Source organism: Taeniopygia guttata, chromosome 1A, assembly GCF_048771995.1.
Source record: "Taeniopygia guttata chromosome 1A, bTaeGut7.mat, whole genome shotgun sequence".
NCBI lineage: Eukaryota > Metazoa > Chordata > Aves > Passeriformes > Estrildidae > Taeniopygia > Taeniopygia guttata.
The window spans coordinates 24,755,001-24,777,240 of NC_133025.1; the positions used below are offsets into that span (position 1 = coordinate 24,755,001).

Consider the following 22,240-nt stretch of genomic DNA (forward strand, 5'->3'; position numbering starts at 1 on the left):
AGTTGCTCCCCCCTCTTTAGTATTTTTTCCTCTGTCCCCCGTCTCGAGCGGTAAATAAAGCTCATTTTCTTGTCTTTGCAGAAAGTTGCTGCCGTACCAGAATAGAACCCGGGCTTACCTAGTTTGGCAGGGTATGCAAAGTAGGATTGGCTGGATCAATTAGAGAATTATCTATTTATGAAATGTCTAGCTGCAATGGAAAGAGCTGGTACAATTATGAACTGTTGTCTTGACAACTGGGAAGGACTGATTGGATCATTTTATCAGTAGGGTTGCTGATTTCAAAAGCAAACTGCCAAAAATAGTAAGGGACTTGGGCTTCAAAAAAAAAAAAAAAAAGACTTTTTTTTCTTCTCTGTCTTAGCTAGTAGGGAAAAATGTAAAGGGGGTGGGGAGAGGGAAAAGGGTCTCACCAGGAAAGGTCCGTGATGCAGATTTATTGGCAAAAAGCCAGAGTTGCTATTGTAAATTTCTTCGCCGGTTTCAATGTCAACCCAAGCTCGTATTTGAACCCAGAATCAGGGCAAAAGCATTATCACTCTGTCACTTTGTTGCCAGAAGTGGATTTTTTTTTTTTTTTGCTAATATTTTACTGTTACATCTGACAGGATTTCACATTTTCTGTAGCCCGCCTTTAGTACGTTGAACTGCCAGACAGAGAAATTAATACCCTGAGTGACTGTATTTTAATTAAGCAATTTCATGCAAATTACAAATTTTAGATTGCCAAATAATATATTGCACAAAAATTGTAGGCTGGCTGATCTGATATGCATGGAGTATTACTCTTCCAGGCGCTGTGCATACATGGGAAAATGAACAAAAATGCTAATTTCCAATCTACTATGCAAACGGTAAAAGATGCCTATTTAGATACATATGCTTTCCTTAGGAAGGGTAAACAGTTCTTTAATTTAATATAGCTGACACTTGAAGATGTGTTTTTCTCTTTTACAAAGAAATTTTTTGCATTGAACAAGTAAATGAGAATTCGAGTAGAAAACATCTTGTTAATGGCGACTAATAAAAACTAATATTGCATGCAATATAATGATATTAAACCTTGTAACTGGTACATAAAGCAAGATAATTCCTATTGTTGCTCTGTCAATGAACATCAAATACGCTCGCATATTAAACACATACTGTCCGACCGGGGATGCTGTTAACCCTGTGTGTGGCCGTTTTCCGAGCACCTGGAAGGGTCGAACGTGACACGCTTTAAGCAGCCCGGACGGGCGATCGCCGCTCCCGGCCCTCGCAGAGAAGGACGAGAAGCGGGTTTTTCCCCCCGGGCCGCCCGGCGGAGCAGCGGGAGGAGCGGGGCCGCCGGCCGGTGCCCCCGGGCCCGCTGCGGGCGGGCGGCGACGCCCCGGCGGCGGCTGCCGGGCACGGAGCCTCTGCCAGCCGCCATCCCCCGCGGGCCGCACTCGGTACCTCGGCCAACTCTGCCCGGCACCGCGAGTCTGCGGCGGGTGCCGCGGCGGGGAACGCGGGGCTCTGCCCGGGGCCAGCAGCGCAGAGGTACCACCCGCGAGGGAGCTCCTCCCGGGGCTCTGTCGCTCTCTCAGAGGGTGATCTGAGGAATAAGCAGCTACAGTTCCACAAAGCCTCTTACGATAAAACTTCGTACGAGCCCTGGCATCCTCTCCTGAGCCTTTTATCACCGGGGCTACTCACTCGCGTTGAACCATCAGTATTTGTCCCTGGTTTTGCTTTCTATTTTAACGACTTGATTTCCCAGCACTGCGAATAAACACCAACGTCTCTGCAGGAATCCGCTGAGGCTTCCCAGATGCTGTACACAATTAACCTGGTTGCAAATTTAGCAGTCCCAAGTACAGTACTTACAATCTTATCTCAAGTGTGTGGGTATACTGGAAACTCCTGAGCATCTTAGCCACATTCGTTGAGTAAGTAGGCTGAACACAACATATCTGTGGCATAGACGGCTGATCTGAATTTTACCCACACTGTAGTTAATGTTTTTCCCACTTCATACTTTTTTGTCCTTTTTTTTTTTTTTCCTAGGGTAATGGGTGGGAAACAGATTAAGTAACGCACACACACACACACAATTACCAAGTATAGATACTTTATCCATGGAACTAGTGTATGCTAAATGTCTTCTCTTTTTTCTAGCCTCAGGATGTAAACAGTGAGTTCAGGCTTTGTGTAAGAGTCCAGTTGCTCTTTTCACTGGAAAGGGAGGATTGGTTGTTGGGGTAATGCATTATTCACTCTTGGCTGGGTATACTTTACTTTACAAGACTTCTGCTGCTGCTGTTGTTGCTAAGTCCTTCCAAATTCAAATCAGATTTGGATTTAGGTTCTCTGAGATACTTATTCATGTTCCATGATAAGAAGAGAATTAATTATTGCCATTTTCATTCCCTGAAATTCATGAAAACAATGTGGACATCTGTGTATTTTTTGTACTTAAGTAATTACAGAATTTGAGTGCATTTTTTACATGAGATTTTAGTGAAAGTGTTACTTTGTCTTTAGTAATTTATAGCAAAGATGTGTTTCAGATTGTTGGAAGTAGGCAAAATCCAGATGTGCCCTTGTCAGAAAAACATTTTTCTGCCTTACAGAACATGGGGGTAGGATATGTGAATATTATTTGCAAACAGTGTCAGAAAAAGCTGAGTTGTATTTTCAGTAACATCAAGGGTTCATCCATATTAGGCCAAGCATATTAATTCCTGAAAACAGTATTTGCTCCTGAATCATTACACATTCGTGTGGATTTTTTGGGTTTTATTGTCCAAATTCAGCTTCACTGCTGTGATTCATACTCTCTCTGCTTGCAAAGCCGAAGAAATTAACCAGAGCTTTCTAAGCAGAATTTTCCATGAACATCACTGGAGAATCTGCTTAAAAACTGATGATATCATGTGGCCAATGGAAAGAAGTCTATGAATATAGAGAAATATCTGGATAAACTATAGCATCCTCTTTAAAAAAACAACATCCATCAAGCAGTTTTGCTCTGTCAAACAGTTCCTTACAAATAATATAATCAAAATATCATATTAATTTTCTTTAGAAATGTTTTTTCTGTTTGTTTATTTTTACTCAATAAAACAGTTTCATTTTGGGTCATTCTGGAAATTTCTCCAGCAGCTGTCAAGGAGTTTGTTGGAATGATTTCTGTTTCATTATTTAACCAGCTTGAAGGTTTTCACTCTTGTGGTATTTGGCAGGGCAAATATTTTCAATACCTGCAACTGACCATCTTATTAACTGTGAAAAATTTCACTTGAACAATAAACAGTGTTCTGCCAAAGAATCACAGCAAGTTATTCCAAAGTACGTTACTCAATCAAAAATCTTGGGCAGCATTCATATGACCTCTGCCTGCTTTCAAATGGTTGCATTTTTTTTCCTCCAGAATTCTCTGTTGAGTAATATGGGTTGTTTTTGGAAAGACAATGTGAGTTTCAGCAAAGCAGTTATTATATTTGGGATAATGATATTCAAGGGGACTCACCTTGCAACCTTTACATGCACATGCAGTTAACTGTTACTTATCTAAGGACAACAGAGACTACTTGTATGTATAAGGTTTGGAGGGTCACACACAAAGGCCCCAGATAAGACAAAGCATTTAAGAGCAGAAACTGGGTATGTATTTTCTGAATAGAGCTGGAGTTCTGATCTGGGGCCATAACTGACATGATGGTGGATGGTCCTAGAGTTCAAGGCTTTTGTAGGAGTCCTACCTTTTGTTTTCAATGCCATATGAACAAGGTATTTGGGAAGAGGGGATATGTAAGAAACAAGAAGATAGAAATGTATTAAAAGGTGAATACTGGAGAGTAATAAGGACCTTACTTCCAGATCTTTCAGGTAGGGTTCTCCAGGGTTAAGGAAAGCTAACAAAGATGCTAAGGTCCTTGTACAGCTCCTATACACTAGGATTTCTTACAGTGAAATTTTTGCCATTGACATCAAAGTTTTCCACAGAAATTAATTTATTTGTCAAAACTTTCCCTAGGACAGAATCTCAGTTTCAGGGATTTCAGGACTGGAACAGAAAGAGCCTTTCCACTTTGCTATAGGCAGACCAGGGCACTATCTGATCTGCAGATGCCTTAATCATCATTGGCTAGTCTGTGCTGCAGTGTCTCTCTCCCCCGTCTCTCTTTCTTTTTTCTTTTTTGTTTTGTTTTGTTTTGTTTTGTTTTGTTTTGTTTTGTTTTGTTTTGTTTTGTTTTCTTAATGGGAAACAATTTTATTTCTTTCTTTGAGGAGACAAAAGTTTTCAGATAATTTCAAATGTTTCATGCAGAGGAATTCCTACTTTCCTGCCAACTTTTCATACATGACTTGGAAATCTGAAGGAACTTCATGTTACACAAAAGGTTCCCAAAAGGATGATTTGGCCACTGGGAAGTTGACAACATATTTTACAAATTGCTTTCTGTTTTTTAATGATTAAGTTTCTCAAAGGTTAACAAATTGAGATATAGCTTTTTCTAAATTAATAATAAAACAAACAAACAAACAAACAAACAAAAAACCCAATGAAAAACCAAACAAAAAACCCCCAAAACACCAAAATGAAAGACGAGCATCAATTTGTCTTGTATTACAGAAACAGTTTGCACCATAAGGTCAATATTCCAAATCTGTTATCCAGGGATGTATTATTTAGCCATAAACATTCATTCAGAGCTGCAATGAGGCATAGCACTGTATCAAACTTGACCGCATCCTTGGATAATTTGTAAGTGACAGGCAATCAAAAAATGCAATTAAATTTTGCCTCTTTCAATTCAAAAAGTAACTCCCACTCTTAGAGCACATAGCCTACATTACTGAAGAGTTTACTTGTGCCACCTAAGTAAGAAAACAAATAAGAACTAACTTTTCCCTCTCCTGCAGGGACTCAGACTGATGTATATTTACTGTGTTAAAAAAGCAAATGTTTATATAGTTGCATAGATTTTTAATAAAATTCAGTTGTGGTGAAAGCTGTTGTATCCCCTGATGACATCAATAGAGAGACAGTCCTGCTCACCCTGCCTTTTATGTCTGCGTTTAAGAGCTAAATAAACAAAAACTAGTGTTAGAGATTATAAACAACCAGGAGATAAGAAACACTCAGGAGCTGAGATTTTTTTTTTATGCTGTTGGTGGACGGAGAAAACCTGGCATGTGCTGTGTTAGCTCAAAGTATGTCTTTAATCATGCACTGGAACATAGATAGAAACTTCTTCCTGGAACACTTATCTGGAAACATGGTAAGAGGCACAGGCTGTTGCCATTGTTTCCAAAATACAGGATGCCAAGTGGGAGAGTGCCTCAGCCCTCGGAAGCCCAGTAGCATCTTCTTGGCATTAGAAACTCTCCCTTAGTAATGCTAAAGGGAGAGTTTCTGAAACTAGAGATCTGCCTGGCATGGTTCCTTCTGGGTGTCCCTCCACTTTGGGGAAGGTGAAACATGATCCCCATGGATGACAGGATTCCTCCAAGCGGATTGCAAAAGCTGCCCTGCCTGCTTAGACCATGAAATGGCTGGAAGCTTTGGAAGGGATGCAAACCAGGGAGCAATAAAAATCTGACTAAGCTTCACATCTAGGCTGCCAAGTAGGAGGGGACTCTTTGGAACTCATGCTAAGAAGGAAGAGACAAGGGGCAATTGGGTTTTTCCTCTCTTTGCTGAAAGGACAGGTTGCCAGTGAGTGCTGTCTTTCTTGAAGTCATCTTGCAGCCATCTGGCTGAAATACTGTAGGGTTTGGGGGTTTTCCACATTACTGGCCCTTAGTCATTCTGAAGCATCAACACCATTTCCTTCTGTTCAGCTATTTGTTTCTTATTCAGCTACGCCAATCCTGGAAATCATGTTCATGCAGATTTTTCCTTCTTCTTTGATATCATCATTCAAAGTTCCACTCTGATGAAATGCTAAAAAAATGAACAGACCTTCCACCAAAGACATGCATTTGTATGCATTTTGAGATATAATTCATGGCACCATACGATATTACCCTTACCACAAAGATGATTCACTGCTGTGGGAAATAAATACCAGTGTTCAAAAATATCTTGCCTGACTTCTTGAGAAGTAACTCCAGGCCCTGAAAATTCCTTCTCACCACACTGCACAAAAGGAGGCATTATGTTAGTGATATGACTATGGGTCTAGGTGAGAGGGAAAAAAGGAAAGACACGTTGGAATAAAGATCTGTCTAACATACACCATACACACACACAAGTCCCACACAGGTCCCACAAGCACAGAAGTAGGTGACTGAGAGAGGAGCACTTATTTGGGCAGTGAAGACAGAAGCTGGGGAAAAGTGATTGTTTGCAGCAAATCCCATGGCAAAGCAAGATACCACTCTTGATACTATTACTGATTAAACACTGTCAGGTCCTCTGAAAATTCCTGGTAATTTCAATGGCTCTGTAGCGAGGCCATAGGTCGGAGAATTTCAAAGAAATAGTGGTGCATTAAGACCGGCTGTTCTGAGGCCATCATAACATCTGTGCTTTTCACAGACTTAATTTATTTTGCTGTTTTAAACTTCTCTCTGCTTTTCCACTGTCTAAATAAGTAAAAATATATTTTTTTTAAATGATAAAACAGAGAAGGAAGAGAGAGAAAGGTGTGGAAGAAGAAGGCAGGGGGCAAGAAGATGACCACCTGCATTTTTTATATTGCCATTACTGTTGAAAACAACAGCATTTGGCATCACACAGAACATTTCTGTCATTATGTTTTTCACTGTACTTGAAGACTGTTTCAGAAAAATGTTTCAGATTTAAATGTCAATGTTTGTGCTCAACTGGGCCCAGGTCTATGGGTTTAGAAGTATTTTTCCATGGATTCCTGATCTCACATTCTTCATTCTGCACGGCTGGAAGTCATGCCTCATAAAGGTGAGAATGTGGCATAACTGTGCAGACTTAAAACCACAGTTCTTTCTGGTATGCTTTTCAGTTTTATGTATTGCCAAATGTATGGCCAAATTCTAGTTACTTTTGTTGGTTCCATGGGTTGACACAACCTGACTAAGGGAAATTAACGGAATCTGGACTTCAAATTAAAATATACACACTTTGAAGCACAATTGTATTCACAAAAGCTGAAATAATATGTTTGCTCTGTTCAGGTGACTTTAGCAGAAAGTTACCTTTATATTATTTTATAATTAATATATTATTTATAATTAATTAAAATATTTTAGAAAACATATTCTTATATATATAGCATTTATACTAAAATAAAATAGTTTCAATATATTTAAAAGTTCAATCAGAGAGTAACATATTATAATGAATAGCAGACTTCATATTGATTTTAGTATTTTAAAACCTTGTGTGACCATATAGCATTTGATGAAGAAAGCTATTTCTGCATATACTGCAGAGTACTGATGCAGATACTGTTGCAAGCAAAGTGGAATGTTATCAGAGCTACAGACTAAAACCTTGAGTCACCCATCAGTATTTCTGTTGGCATGTAAACTGCAGTCATTTCTGTGACGAGAAACAAAAGACAAAAATGGAGTATTTTAAAAGTGTACCAATGAGTTTTTAACACTTAGAAATCTATTATAATTTTTCAATGTTACATTACTTTATAGCCTTTAAAAATGCTCATTTTATTAGTAATACCTTAAACATCATCCTTTGTGAATGAATGGAATCAATATCAAACAAAATGAGACTTCATATGACACTTTAGTTTCTCTTTTTATGTTTGAGCCTTCATTGCTTTTTACTTTTCTTTTCTAGTTTCTAATCAATTTCCCCCATGCTTTCCTCAATTTTGGGAATGGAACATTAAAATAATTTCATATTTAATTAAATTATAGAGCCCCAGTTAGAACTTAACACCCAATAAATAGAATATAAATAAAGCAGTTATTGCTTAAAGGTAATTTTTATGTATTTCTCGTGAAATAGATGATGGTGTATTTTTGCTGGCTTTCAGTGCAAATCTTTTGCATAATCACAAAGTAAAACAATATATCTTTATGATTAATTTGTGCTATGAATTGTTAAATTGTTATTTTCATTTGGCTTTAATTTATGCCTTTTTGTACATTGCTGCAACAAGTTGTCACTGCTCTTTGTCCCAATGACAGTGTTGCAGGAGAAGTAGTTGCAAAACAGATGAGGAAATAACCTGTTATACCTCACCTACACACTGTTCGTGTGCACTTCCCTAATTTCCAAATTAAACTCAGTCCTGTATCTTCTCTGTGGTAACTCTCCAATCATTTTGAGTCCTTCTTCACTACACACACCAATGGTCATTCTCTCAGTTCCCTTCACTGCTCCTGTGCTACCTGAAAATGAATGCTATTCTTCTGCATTCCTCCCTGTGTCACAGATGACACTTCACAAATCCCACTGATCTTTCAGCTTTTTTTGTCAAGACACAGATTTCCCCATCTTTCTTTCACAGGTCACAGGATTTTGAGCTTCTCCTTCACTGAAATCACTTCACTGAAATACCTTGTCACAAAGACAGGATGGCCACCCTTTTTTCTCACTCTGCCTCCCAGCCCTCCTTGTGGCCTGTAACTGGTCTCTGAAGAAAATGCCTGAGCTGGGTGTGGAGATCTACATGGAAGGTGAGCATTTGTTCTTATTCTTTTCTAAAAATTTATTTTAGCTCAATGAAATACCATCTCAGAACCCCCCTTTTACTCCCATGAGTTTTCTGTGCAGGTGGGATCTCACTTTGAGGCTACAATGCGCTCTGCTTTTCTTTGGAGATGTGGAAGAACCTTTGTGTTCATTCTGCCCAACTTTCATATTACCCACTTCACTGATGAAGCAAAGAGAGGAGGGAACCTGCCATGAGAAGTTTCTTAATGTTTATCTTCTCTTCATTTGTAGCTGGCGTTGAATGATAGAAGGTGAATACCTTCTCCTGGCTCAGAGAGGTCACTGCAGAGTGTCATGGATGTTCTCCATCGGGAAAAGGGAAGACATTTTCACTAAAGATGCCTATATTGCACCTACTTTGTAGAAAAAGAGGGTTTTACTCTATGATGCTGCATTACCACCCCTTCAATAAAATTTGAAAATCTGCAAACTTCCTAATCTTTGCACAAGCACTTAGCCATGAGATTTTTACTGCTACTAATAGGAGTCTTTCAGCTAAATCTCTACATGTCTCTGTAATTACCTACACAAGAAGTAATGTTCTGTAATACCATTCAATCTCTATTTTCATGTCATGCCACAGTCTAATATTCCTCAGCCCATGGCAAATATGCCTTCAGAAAATAGCCTGAGATAGGACAAAATAAGATCCATGTTTAAGTAAGAAGCACTCAGTGAAACAGAATCCTGTCTACTGACTTGATACACCAGACCATAAGGATATAAAAAGTGCAGGAATGGTTTGTGCCAGATACAGTCTCTAGTTGGAAAATTTGGTTCTAAAAACCCATGAGAAAAAGAACTTGTTCATTCACTGAATGAAAAAAAAAGCCAAGTTATTTGAAATAAAATGGAAACTATTTGAACTATACCCTTCACTTTATTTCCAATCAAGCTTACCACTGGATGTCTATAGAAGAAACCCAAAAACACACAGATAATGAAATGTTCATCCCAAATTGGAGAAGCAGCTTATAGGAAAGACACTGATTTGCAATCTTCGTTCAGTCTCATAGAGCTCTCTACTTTGTAGGAGATATTACAGTAAACTTCAAAAACCAGTCTAGAGAGCAGGTTTCTTAGTTCCAGGGTGTCCATAACTTTCCTTGATTCATATGGGACACAAGAAGCAAGATGACATTTGTTCTAAAATGATTGACTGAGGATTTCACTGGAGGTCTTTTGCAATTGACCTTCTGAGAGAAATGCAGAAAGATTTGAAATGACTGAGCCGGAAAGCTTTTCCTACCCCTTGTCCACTTACACTGGACTGCCTGTGAGTGAGTGAAACATGGGTAAAACAAATTAATAGTTTGCAAGAAAGTTATAAGTCAGAAAAGTTGCTTTAGCTGTACATTGAATGACCTTTAAGAGGCAACCCATTCCCAGGACATAGAGCAAAAATCTCCACTTTGTACTAACTCATGGAATAGCAGACATGAAATCAGTGCAAAAAAAAAAAAAATATTAAATGACAGTAAATGCTAATCAACAAACATCTGTGAAAATGGATCTTTCTAAACTGACTTGCCATACTTATAAATTTGGCTGAGAACCATAAAAGTTTCTAAAAATGCAAGCTTGAATAAGATACTTGACTTATCTTAACAATATTTTGAGAGTTTCTAAAGCTGCAAGCAATGGCATAAATAAATAAATAATATTCAATAATAAATACTATTAAGCCATAACAAATATGAAAAATTGCATTGATAATGTCAGTGGTACTAAACAACCAACTCCAAGAGAAAAAATTACTATGAAGATTGGTGTGTTATTCAGTCTGCATACTGGTGTTTCATGTTGCTATATTTTTTTTTACAGGGTTAATAAACCCGTCATTTACATATGTAACTTAAGAAGCAGAAGTTGAACTTTTTTAGCATATCACAACTATTTAAATATTTGTCCAGTAAATTAAGGAAATCTGTTGGAAAGTTAGAGAGATTTTAGGAAAAACCTGGAAAATGAAATTGAAAAATATATCTTCCAGCACAAGGTTCAAGAGACACTGTCAACTTAATTTATCAAGAGATAACTTAATCATAGTCTTTAAATACCTACGTGGGAAACAGAAATTTCATAATAAGACGGCTCTTCAACAGAGCTAACAAAAATGTAATAATATCCAATAGCTTGAAATTGAACCTTGACAAAATTAGGCTCAAAATCAGGTGCATTTTTTTTAACAGTGATTGTACTGAGCCACTATAATAATGTATCAAAGATTTCCATAGATTCTTCAAGGAACTGTTCAATAACATTGCATTTTTACAGGATTTGATATATTTCAAATATTATTTATCTCAGAAAAATCCATCAGCCTTTTTTAGCAGGTCATCCTGTGTTTTCAAACCAATCCCAACAAGCTGTACACTTTGTAGAACTCATGATAAGGGCCCAAATATATGCATATTTAAAAAATTAGTCTTCCAGGACTAGTAATGATAGCTGCAGATTACACATAGACTTTAAAATTCAGATAAGTTCAAACAAAACATTTCAAAGGTAGCTGTGAAGAAACTGCCTGAATCACTTGATATGCAACAAAATAGGAAAACAATATAGGTTGTCATTGTCTTAATGCCATATACAGAAAGCAGACAAACAAGCTGACTAAATGTTTCTCTATTGACAGCAAAATCTAGTGTGGTAATCCAGATGATGAATATCCATGTGATTTTCCTCTGACTGAGGGCCTACTATCAGATGTTTCTAACTAAAGAACTCTCCAAAATGATACAGGAGCCCAGGCTGCTATAAAGAATAATTTTGAAGCATCAAGAGAATGATAGCTTTTTTGCCTAATGGTAAAACCTGTATTTCTACTGCTGAAACCCGATGAGCTCCAAAATAGCATCCAGATGCAAAAAACCCCACAATTGGGTCAAATTCAGACAATTAAGATTGTGATCTCTAAAAACACCCTACCTAACTGTTACCAGATCTGAGAGGCTGCAGATAACTCCACTTTTTTTTCAAGAAAAAGTCAACAAGTTTGAGGAATTCTGCTAGGTCCATGAATGTTGCCATTCTCAGAGGGAGCACAGCAGCTAGGTAACTGTCCCTGTATTTAAGGCCATTTTAGTTCAAGAATCTGCTCTGAGGATTTTACTGTGACTTTATAGGAGATGTGGATTTAGTTATCTTGAAATGGAGAATTCATCTCAGGTTACTCACCTCTTACATGACTGTTCTAACAACAGACTTTTTTACAAAGGGCTATTTATTTTTATTAATAATTGAAAATGTCTGTCACTTATAACTGAAGGTCTGACCTGGTTACAAAATAACACTGTGTGCATTTGGCATGCAAATCCCAGCCATGCAGAAACTCCTTATTCCTGGACAAAGACACCATCTTGAGTAACTCTTTGTTATTGTATATTAGGGAGCTGATTAACATTTTCTGTTCACTCCCTCGTCTCCTCACCTGAATCAGAAGAGCAGAATATCATGCATCCGAGGGTTAAGTACCCAACTCCTCATTTGACACAAGCACCTCTGAATTTCATGCCACTATGTCCCACTAGGACTCTACCACATCATATGTGATGTGATAGGTCAGGGCATATCAAGGCAAGTTGGCCAGCAAGGTCTTCCTTGAGAGAGAGGGAAAGGAAAGAAAACACTTGTTGGAATGTATCAAAAAACTGATCTACATTAAAAAACCCAACAAAACAAAGCCCACAAAAACCCAACCAAACAAATAAAAAAACTCACTTTTTTTTCTATTTCTTAGGTAAGTTTTATTCAGGATCAGCTGTTCCTTGTGCAATTCACCACATCAGGAATGAGGGGGTTTAAGGGTTTATTAAACTAGCCTCCTAATATGGCTACTGGAAGGGAAGGTTTCTGTTTCAAAAAAAACTCCATCAGATCAAAAGAATAATAGTAAAGCAACTTTTCCTAATCATGCCAAATCAAGAGCAAGATTCCAGCAATAACTACAGAAATCAGACCAACATCATACTGATTTAAAAAATGGAAGAGCTAGAGGAAATTGGGTAAAAAAAAGAGAGGATATTATTTCTAGAAATCATGAGACATTCTAGTCATTGTTACAAATCTAACCTAAAACGTTATAAAAAAACCAACAATTTTAAACTTTCTATGAAAACTAGAGGAATTCATGCTCAAGGTAAAAGGCAAGACTCAAGAACTCAAGCATAAAGTTAGCCATAAGTTTTCTTTATCTCCTGATTTGCCAGTTCTACTTAGAGGTGCAGTTCCAAGTAAGAAATGGGGAAAAAAATTGGAAAAGTTAATTTAATCAGTATAGTAAACTGAATTTTTTAAAATTTCACAAGAGGGGAGTCTGTCTTCTGGTCAGATCACTCACAGTGTAAGTATACACTACATTGTTGTTTTGGTAAAGGAGCAGTGGAAACTTGGTGCTAGACCAAGATGAGAATTATTTTATATGGTCTTTTTCCAAGGGAAATCTGCAAAGTTTTTGTGTAGGAATTTCTCCTATGAAGCATACGGATACTTCAGAAGTATGTACACTATGTTTCAACTATGCACAATCGTTTTAAACTTTTTTTGTGAATAGTTTTGCCTTTTCTTCATGTCATAAATTCCTACTTCATTATAACTGCAAATATATAAAAGATAACCATCTTTTAAAACATTTTCATATGAGCTACACAGTTTTTAACACTTCTACTTCCGAGAAAATTAAAGTACTTTTGTCCATGACAGCCTTTTTCCTTGATACAGACTTTATTCCAGAATAGAAGACTTTTGAGGGGCTTTGGAACTTTTCATTAAATGGAAAGTTTGCATCCTAATCAAAAGTGAGAGTTAAGGATTTGCTGTGCCTAGGGAATTCTGGGTATGTCAGTTTCCTGGGCATAAATGGTCTATTTGGTTATTTGGTAGTCTAATTTGCTGACATAATATGATATAATGTCTTTTTACCTTAAATGGATATAGTAAGAACAGGGGGGAGACACACAGAGATAACTCTACTTGTTAAACTGCTGCAGGGGCACCACTGAGCATGTTGGAATTGCACAAGGCAGTGGAACAGAGAGAAATCCAGTCCAGCTCTAAGGACCTGATGCCCAGAAAGAGGGGATGGAGCCATGTCAGTGCTCCATATGGGCTAATGCATGGATGCCTTGGCAGGGCTGATTAATCCAGGCAGAATTAATGTGGCCACCTCATTTCTGATGTTTGAACTAGCTCTGTGGACAGCCCATTGCACTCACTTCTCCTCAGGTTTGTGTGAGCAGCCCAATAGTGCCTAAAGCAGCATTGCTAGGAACTGTCATAACAGGTTTCTTCTGCGTTTTTAAGAACAGATGAGGAGGCCCCTTTATGCTTTGTAAGTCTATTAGTGAAAGTTGAAAAACTGTTTTGCAGCTGCTATGAAAGTATTTGAAGTGTTCTTGACTAGTACAAAAAAAAAAAAATTACTCTGCACCAAAAAAAAAAAAGCAACCTCTTGTTTTTATACTATTGTACTTTACCTGAGGAGAGCAATATTTGACAATGGTTGAGATCCTGAAATACAGATAATATCTTTCAATATGTACAGCCCCCGAATTAGTCCTGGCAGAGAAGCCTGCAGTCTTAACTGTATGCAATCCTCGGTGGATGAACAGCGCAGCAATCAGAAGACAAGGCTGGCACATACAACAGCCCGCTTTGATGAAAATGTCTATTGCTGTGCTCTGTGCTAACTGCAATTTCCTAAAGACTGGAATTTTATGCTAGATAGATCACACTGTTAGAGTTCAGCTGGAAGGTTATAAAGTCCTGGGTTGCCAAGGCCACATCATCATTCAATTGCTTTGCCATCTGCTAATATCTCTGTGTCTATGACAAACAGAGGTGAATTCCTAAATATAGTAATGATCTAAAAACTTGTGGCCATGTTTCTTCAATGAGAGAAGACTGAACCAGAACATTTTGGTAAAGAACATCATAACAGTGAATAAGTAAAAAAACCTAACAGTGAACAATAACTGTGTGGCCTTATTTACAAAATAATTCAAATAAAATATACAAATATTGAAAATTTTATCCCAGAATTATTTTTCCTGCTGGCCTGCAATAGAATGTGGCATTTTAATATTGTGGAATAGTGATATAGCTGTCTTAAAAAGGGGGAATGTAGACTGATACATATACTTGAAGGACTTGAACATTCAGGAAGAAAATAAGTGTTTCTTCTCACTAACCAATGTAAGAGGAGAATCTGTCTGCTAATGGTTGTGAAAAGTGCAACTGGCTGTTTTATTTACCTTAAAATAGTCAATCTGAAGCTGTAGAAATCAGTCTCCATTTGACAGCACAATTAACTAATTGCCTTGTAGCATACAATTCTGTTTTGTCCAGTACCTTCCTTGGAGTGATGGGGATGCTCCCTGCATTCCTACCTCTTGAGAATGGCTTCTTCAGCTCCCTGCAGAGCCCTGTCCTTGTGGTCAGGTATAGAGGGAGCCAAATATGGGAGAACTTCCCAAAGTGAGGGGATACAGATCACTCTGGGAAGAGGGTTAACAGCATAGAGCAGCAAGACTGCTAGTAAAATCTCTTCCCCTGTCATCAGTTCCATTAATCATTTTGAGCCTTTCTGGAAGCCTGCTGAAGCCGATGGAAGCCCTCTTCATGAGTTCATTGTTGTTTGGACTGGTGTCACTAAATCACTTTCATGTCCTAAACTCTCCTTGGAAGAATTTTGATGCTGTTTTATCAGATTATCTGTTTAACTTTTTCTTGGAAAAAATTAGGTGTGAATTTTGCTGTGTTCTGTAAACTTCGTATATGAAATGAAATGAAGATTTATTTTTTTAGCAAAGGAAATATGGTTATGAACCAACTCAAAAGATCTTCTGAGGCTTGTTTCTATTTTTTTTTAATATAATTTATAACATTTTAAAATTTGCTTTAATTTTGATTCCCAAATTCACACTTAATTTCCTCTAAAAATTGCCATTATTCTTTGGCTATTCTTACATTGCAACATTTTTCACTCAGTTTCTGGTTAGAAAAGCTGGAATGAAATGATCTTTCAGAAAAGTGTACCTTTTTATGTTTCCAGTATTAACTAACCACTCAGGGTGTGATCTTTTTGAAATCAGAGGATTTTCTATTATACAGGAGTGGAAATATTTAGCTTTTCTCTCCCCTCTCAGAAAACAAACCACATCCTGGAAAAAGAAATGTTTTACACAGAATTTATACATGATAAGAAATTCATTCCACAAGTGGAGTAAGACCTTTAAAAGACCTTTATCTACCTCACAGAATAAATCTGATATGCCTTACAAACCATTATGTGATCTCTTCCTCTCATTGCATGCAGATGCAACTCCCTCTCCTAAGAGCTAACACTGTAATTTCCATTCCAGTGATGAAATTGGGTGTGGAAAGGGAGAAGTTTATTCTAATGCACTTGTATACGATTACATACTGGATTGTAAAAATTTAACATTTAGTTTGCTTCTTCTAATAAGCTTTTCAAAGCGTAATAAATCTGAGAATCTTAAAACATGTGTTTGCTCTGGAAGATCAGTCGATAGGGCTGGGCATCCTGCTGGTGGGGCTGCTGAGACTGTTTAAAGAGCCTGGTTGGTACTTACAGAGCATATTACAAAAGAGCTATTCTTTGTAAAACTTTTGATTTGCACAGCTTGCAAACGCAGGATCTTGAGATTGAGCTTTATCTGTGCGAACCATTTCTCTAGAAGTTCTTCTGGAAATTTTGTTAACAAAGTCTAACAGAGATGCTTGAAAGGCAAGACTATATTAGCAATATAAGATGAAAAAATCACACAGCCATCACATAGCCTTTTTTTTTTTTTTTTTTTTTTTTGCCATGTCTGAATGGAGCTTCTGGCACTTCTGACTAAGGGACATCTTGCCAGGTGCAGAAGGTTCAGCGGGGATGGCCCTCAACACATAACTGCTGTGCACCCCCAGAGAACTTACACTGGCAAGCACTGGTCAGGGCAGATACCAGTTTCATTTATTTCTGCGCTGCAAAACCATCTGCTCTGAAGCAACCTTAAAGTCCCTCTTCTTGGTTTTTCACTCCTGTGTGGTGATGAAATACAATGTGATGCAGTACCCATTAAGGCAAACTTATTACAGCAAAGAGATTCCATAACAAAATCTTTCAGTGGCCAACCACTCCCACTGCAAACCCCCCGTGGAGTTGCACAAATCAGCTATAGCAGAGCAGACACTGCTGACCATGGAGTTCCTACCCAGAGTAGCTGCAGCATTTTGCCTTCCTGGCTCTGCTTAAGTAGACAATGTATGTGGTGGAAACCAGTTTTGTGAACATAGAGACTGAAGCTTACAAGTTTTTGAAGTTCAAATGTGCATTCACACAAAGAAAAGAAATTACACAGACAGTTTCAAAATTTTATTTTTCTAAAATTATGTATATTGCTTGTAAGAAAATTTGACAAACAACAGCACATTTAACATCATGGAAGCAATTCCCACAGTTTATTCTGTATTTCTAGGTCAAAATTTGTATTTACAAATTTTGTAAAACCAATAAAGAAGAAAAATAAAGCATTTTGTCAGATACTTGTATAATAAAAAATTCTTCCTATGTTTTTTAATTAATAAAGATGACATTTTGATGATTTTAATGGAGGGCTTTGGGGCCACCTTTATTTCACCTTTATTTTCACTTATTTATTTTGATGGTGTTTCTAAAAGTTGTATCAAAAAACTCTTCATGTTACTTTTAGAAATTTGTGAGTTAAAGGACAATGAAATATTTCTGATGCTGGACAGTAGTAATTAAGATACATAAAAAAAGTTTGGGAAAGGTTTAATTCACAGCACTTTGAAGGTTAAATAATGACTTTCATTATCTAAAACAAAATTATCCTATTTTGCCAAAGATATCAAGATAAAACCTGTGGCATAGGAAAAGATGTGTTACCAGGGAATTGTAGTAGAGGTCTGGTAGAATCTAATTCCACTAATTTCTGCCCTGTGGCATTGAAGGGAGTTAGAGTGGGTTTGGAGATGTCCTGGGTTCTATCAGGGCAAATTAAAAAAACCCAGAATGCTGCAACTTCCTCTGCATTTCCCTATTTTTCACTGTGTTCTAGAGCAAGTAAGAGATAATGAAAGGTAGAGTTCAAAGTGATAGTGGGTACAACCCACACTTTATCATTAGGATAACAGTGAAAACAGACTTACTTGATTTGCCTAGCAGAACTTGTCCAAACACCTCCAAAAACAGTGACTGCAAGCTGCTTTTTATGTGGACTCTGTTGAAGCAGAGACAAGAGGAAGAGAGATGGATACAAATAAAGCAAATCAATATTTCAGGATTTTCAATGTGAGTATCCTAAATCAGTTCCCCAATATTAGGAGTAAAAGAATACAACCCCTTATCAGAGTCAATGAGATGTAGCAGCTGATTGTTTTCCAAACTAGAGTGGCTTTTGGGCTCTTTTCATGAATTTATATCCCATTATAAATGCAGATGCTGTGAATTTTCTTCCTGGTTTATATTGGTACATAACTTGAATGCATATATTTGAGAAATTTCCTTTTCTCAAGGAAAGGAAACAAGCCTGTTGCTTTTCTCTTATACCAAGCAGATCAATAGATACACTGAATAAAGCTTGTGTGAAAAGAGAATCAGCCCTGATTTTCAACAATACTTATAGCTATAGACACACTAGCTGCAGGAAATCTGCCTCTTTGACTCCTCAATTCTAGTCTCTAATACACTCTCTCTGATGGCACCATGACAATTTTCTGAAGTAGATCCCTGAGACCTTGGGTCATTAGGTTTACTTTACTTTGTATGGTTTGTCTCAAATGTGAATTCAGGATGTTTCTCAGGTGTACTACCTACTCCTCCAGAGGAGCAGTAAGCTACCATCACAGCAGAAACACTTCCCACTCCAGCGAAGCTTACTGAAAAATGTTCCCCTGACATGTATCACCTATTTAAGCAGTCAGGGAATGTTGTGAGGAACAATCTTTCTTAGATTATTTCTGTTTAGGAAAAAAATTATAAAGCATTTTTTCCTTGTGCTATTTCCAATTGGAAATACCATAAGGAAGCATGATTCTTATTATATTTCCTATTTGTCTAAGTGTATTGCCATGCCAAGGGAACAGCTGAATCAAAAGGCCGGCAATAACCCAGAGTTTTGATGCAAGCAAATTGCAAGTAAGAGCAAATTACTAATCTCCTTTATTCTTTATTTTTTTTCTTTCCCCCTCAAAATTGTTGAAAAGTTCTGATGCAAAATGAAAACAGAATTATGGCTTAGGAAGCCTCTAGAAAGCCTTTTTCACCTTTTCTGACAACAATCTGCTAACTAAGTTACATAAATATGAACACTTTATACTTTTTAACATAGTTCACTGCAATGGAAAACCCAGACTCTGGCCAATGATAACTTGTCCTGTCCTGGTGTATTTGCTCTAAGACTCAGTATGATGCTATGTTATTTCACTTTTTCTTTATTCTTGTCTTAATAAAAAACTTTTTCTTATCTAACCAGTGTGAGAAGGGCAAAGTTCTTCTATCATGCACCAAAGTATAAACTATTCTTCAATACCCCAGGGCATGGAAGGGAAAGGGAGCATCTCTTGGCTCCCTGATGTTACCCATGATGGATACAGCCTGGGCTCTCTCCTCTCTAGACAGGACTGACAAAAACAGAGGCAAACATCTCTACAGGAAAAGTGGTGCTGCTGTGTGGACAGTGTCAATGTGTTCTTGGCACTTGTGCCTCGTCAGGGTTATCACATTGTCTAGCAGTCAAAATGCCAGATGAACACACAGCCATAAATTCAGGAAGCTGACATTGCATGCACTATGGATGCTCTAATGTTTTGGGGTTTTTTCCCCAAGAAATGATTTCTAACTAAAAATGTCAATTTTGCTGTCATTTCTGAGTCTATCTCTGGTTAGAGGGAGATACACCTTTTTCACTCCAAGTAATTTCTGAAGCAACTTCAAAAATCAAAGAAAAACTTTTCCATTGCCACATAAAGCAGATTTTGAGTTTTCCATAATCAGGATTTGTCCTGGGGACTGGTGGTGGGCAGAGGGGGAAGAATGTTTTCCTTTATGAAGGTCATGAAATATGTCACAATTTTATATTTTGTCTTTAATACTAAAAATGTTTGTTGCTTGTAAAACTTTTAAAGGGCTATTTTTCCATTTTCTCTTTCTCACATTTCCTAGTGATGAAAAGAAAAAGGTTGTTAAATAGGTATAATGAAATTTTCTTAGCCACATTTTATTTTCAGTAGTTAGACAGTATTTATTTTTTTTACCAAGATGATTTATCTGGACAGTATTTTTGAATTGACAACATTTTCCTGCATAAAGATCATGCTTGAAAAAGCCAGTTTTACAAAACAATAGGTACCTAACAAAAAGAGAAACTGAGGCAGAGGGCAATATAAGATTTGTAATTAATTCATCTCAGTGACAAAATCTTAAATTCTTTCTGACTTAATCAGGGTTCAGACATGAATTTATTACAGAGAAACCAACAGATAGCAAATTTCTCTGTTGTCTACTTCGAATAATTTTTTTAGAAAATACTGAATGATAAAATTCCAGGAATAATTATGATTGTAATAAGAGTGTCTCCAAGTTTTACAGTAGTAGAGCCCTGAGTACTTGGTCTCCTTTAGGTATTCTTATAGTTAAAAACAATGTGTATACCAAAAATCCTTTTTATTACATTTTAATATTCTGGTATGGAAAAAAAAAAAAGGCACCAAAAAAAAAAAAAAAAAAACCCAAAAGAAAAAGCAAAAGTAACTTGTCACTTAGTAATTCATGTGGAAAGAGACCTAGCCTACAAGAGGACATTATTGTCAGCTGAATGAAAGAGATTAAATTGATAAGAAAGAATAGAGGTCTGCTTCCTTCATTGTCTTGGAAAATACATTTGTTAGGCAGCTTTCCAACACAGAAAAGAGAATAAGACACTTTCTAGGACAGAAAGATTAGTAGTTGGAATAGCAGTCTTTCCTGATAAACAACCCACATATTTTTACCCTTTTAGGATCTGAGAATCGCTCTCCAATTATACATTCCTTTTATGAAGATGTGAACATGACTGCAATGGCAACTTTAAGAGGACCTAAACTTTAACATAAGGCTTTTCATTTAGTTGCTTTAATATCTGTTAACCACACTCATGTTTTAGTGGTAGATGCTCAGTGACAAATGTGATTTCTTAGGCAGTCTCATATTTCTGTGACAAGTTATTGGTAATATTCTGCTCCATATAAAAACATGATGTAAGCAGCTACTGCTGAGGATATGAATTTAAATTAATTGGTTAAAGGAGATGAGCTCAATTCCTTGATCAAAGGCTCTAAGCATCATCTGCTCAATGGACTTTCAAATGCATAAGGGACAGCAGTATATGAAAGCAGTTTCCCATCCAGACCTTAGTAGAAAATAAATACTTGGTTAACAAAAATTATATACAGGGAGAAAGGATCACAATAAAACAAGCTGTTGTTTCTTCAAATAAATAGTTTAATTGAAAAGGCCATTATCATTTAAATAACTTTGTGACAATATGACAGTGGGTCATATATCACAGACTTTTCTCCAGTTTAAAAGCTTGAACAAATGCCAAATCTTTCTATTGATTGTAATGGGCTTCAAATAAGGTTTCATATATTGAAACAGTGCATTTTATATAATTAGTCATCTTCAGATAATTCCTGAATTACAGTCAATGCATATATCTCTACCCAATTCTGACCTTACTTCCAGCAGAAATTACTCAGGTATATCTGTTATTCTTTCTCCTACCTTCTGCGTGGATGAACACCTTCATGCAGGCCTTCAAAGGCCTGCTTGTAAGTTATGGAACTGATAAGTAAATAAAATGTACAGTATCAGTTTGTTTCAAATTCATAAAAGCAACTAATATACTATTTCCTTGTAGCTGCAGGAAACAGTAGTATAATTCTGCTTTCTAAGTAATTAGAATGGACAAAATGATGTTTGTTATGAGGGAGCATACCTACTTATACTGGCATCCTTCCTCCACATTCTTTATGCCATTGTGGAAAAAAAATATTACCAAACATATTCTAAAGGATTCCTGTAGACAATAAGGTTTTTACTCCACATATCTTGTACTACTAGAATAAACCTAGGCTAAGTGGTGATGATATCAAAACAATTTTAGTCACTTGCTTGGTGTGTTAGACAATATTAATTAGGGTGTTGACCATTAAAAGTCTGCCAGTAGGGACAACAGAAATCTTTTCAGAAAAACAAAAACAAATGTGATAGCAGTTTGCTGTTTCAGAAAACAAAATCCAGAGAGTAGGATCTTCCTGATGTATATCTTGGCAAAAATTCCTTCCTCTCCATAACTTAGGGATACTCTGTATAGCATAAATCAGCACAAAATTAGTATTATTGGAATTCACTCATTTAATAGTTGAGAATTGAGTTTTAACGTGATGACCAATGACTAATGCATATCTCTGCATGCTACTACATACCTAAGCAACTTTATTTAATCAGTAGACTGAAACAATTAGGTATAAATTAGTCAAGAATACATTTAAGCTGGAAAACAGAACTTTCCTCTTGAACAAAAACATGAATCA

The 22,240-nt window shown here is 36.9% G+C and overlaps 2 long non-coding RNA genes across 4 annotated transcripts in view; one reads left to right on the forward strand and one right to left on the reverse strand.

The window, feature by feature from the left end:
* Positions 1-255, reverse strand: part of LOC115490949 (uncharacterized) — a 35,966-nt gene extending 35,711 nt beyond the window's left edge. For both annotated transcript variants that reach the window (XR_003956878.4, XR_012052738.1), the window contains exon 1: positions 119-255. This is a non-coding gene — a long non-coding RNA (uncharacterized lncRNA). The remainder of the gene's footprint in view (positions 1-118) is intronic.
* Positions 1-9,065, forward strand: part of LOC140681689 (uncharacterized) — a 24,986-nt gene extending 15,921 nt beyond the window's left edge. For both annotated transcript variants that reach the window (XR_012052742.1, XR_012052739.1), the window contains exons 2-3: positions 8,430-8,598; positions 8,867-9,065. This is a non-coding gene — a long non-coding RNA (uncharacterized lncRNA). The remainder of the gene's footprint in view (positions 1-8,429; positions 8,599-8,866) is intronic.
* Positions 9,066-22,240: the final 13,175 nt, after the last annotated feature.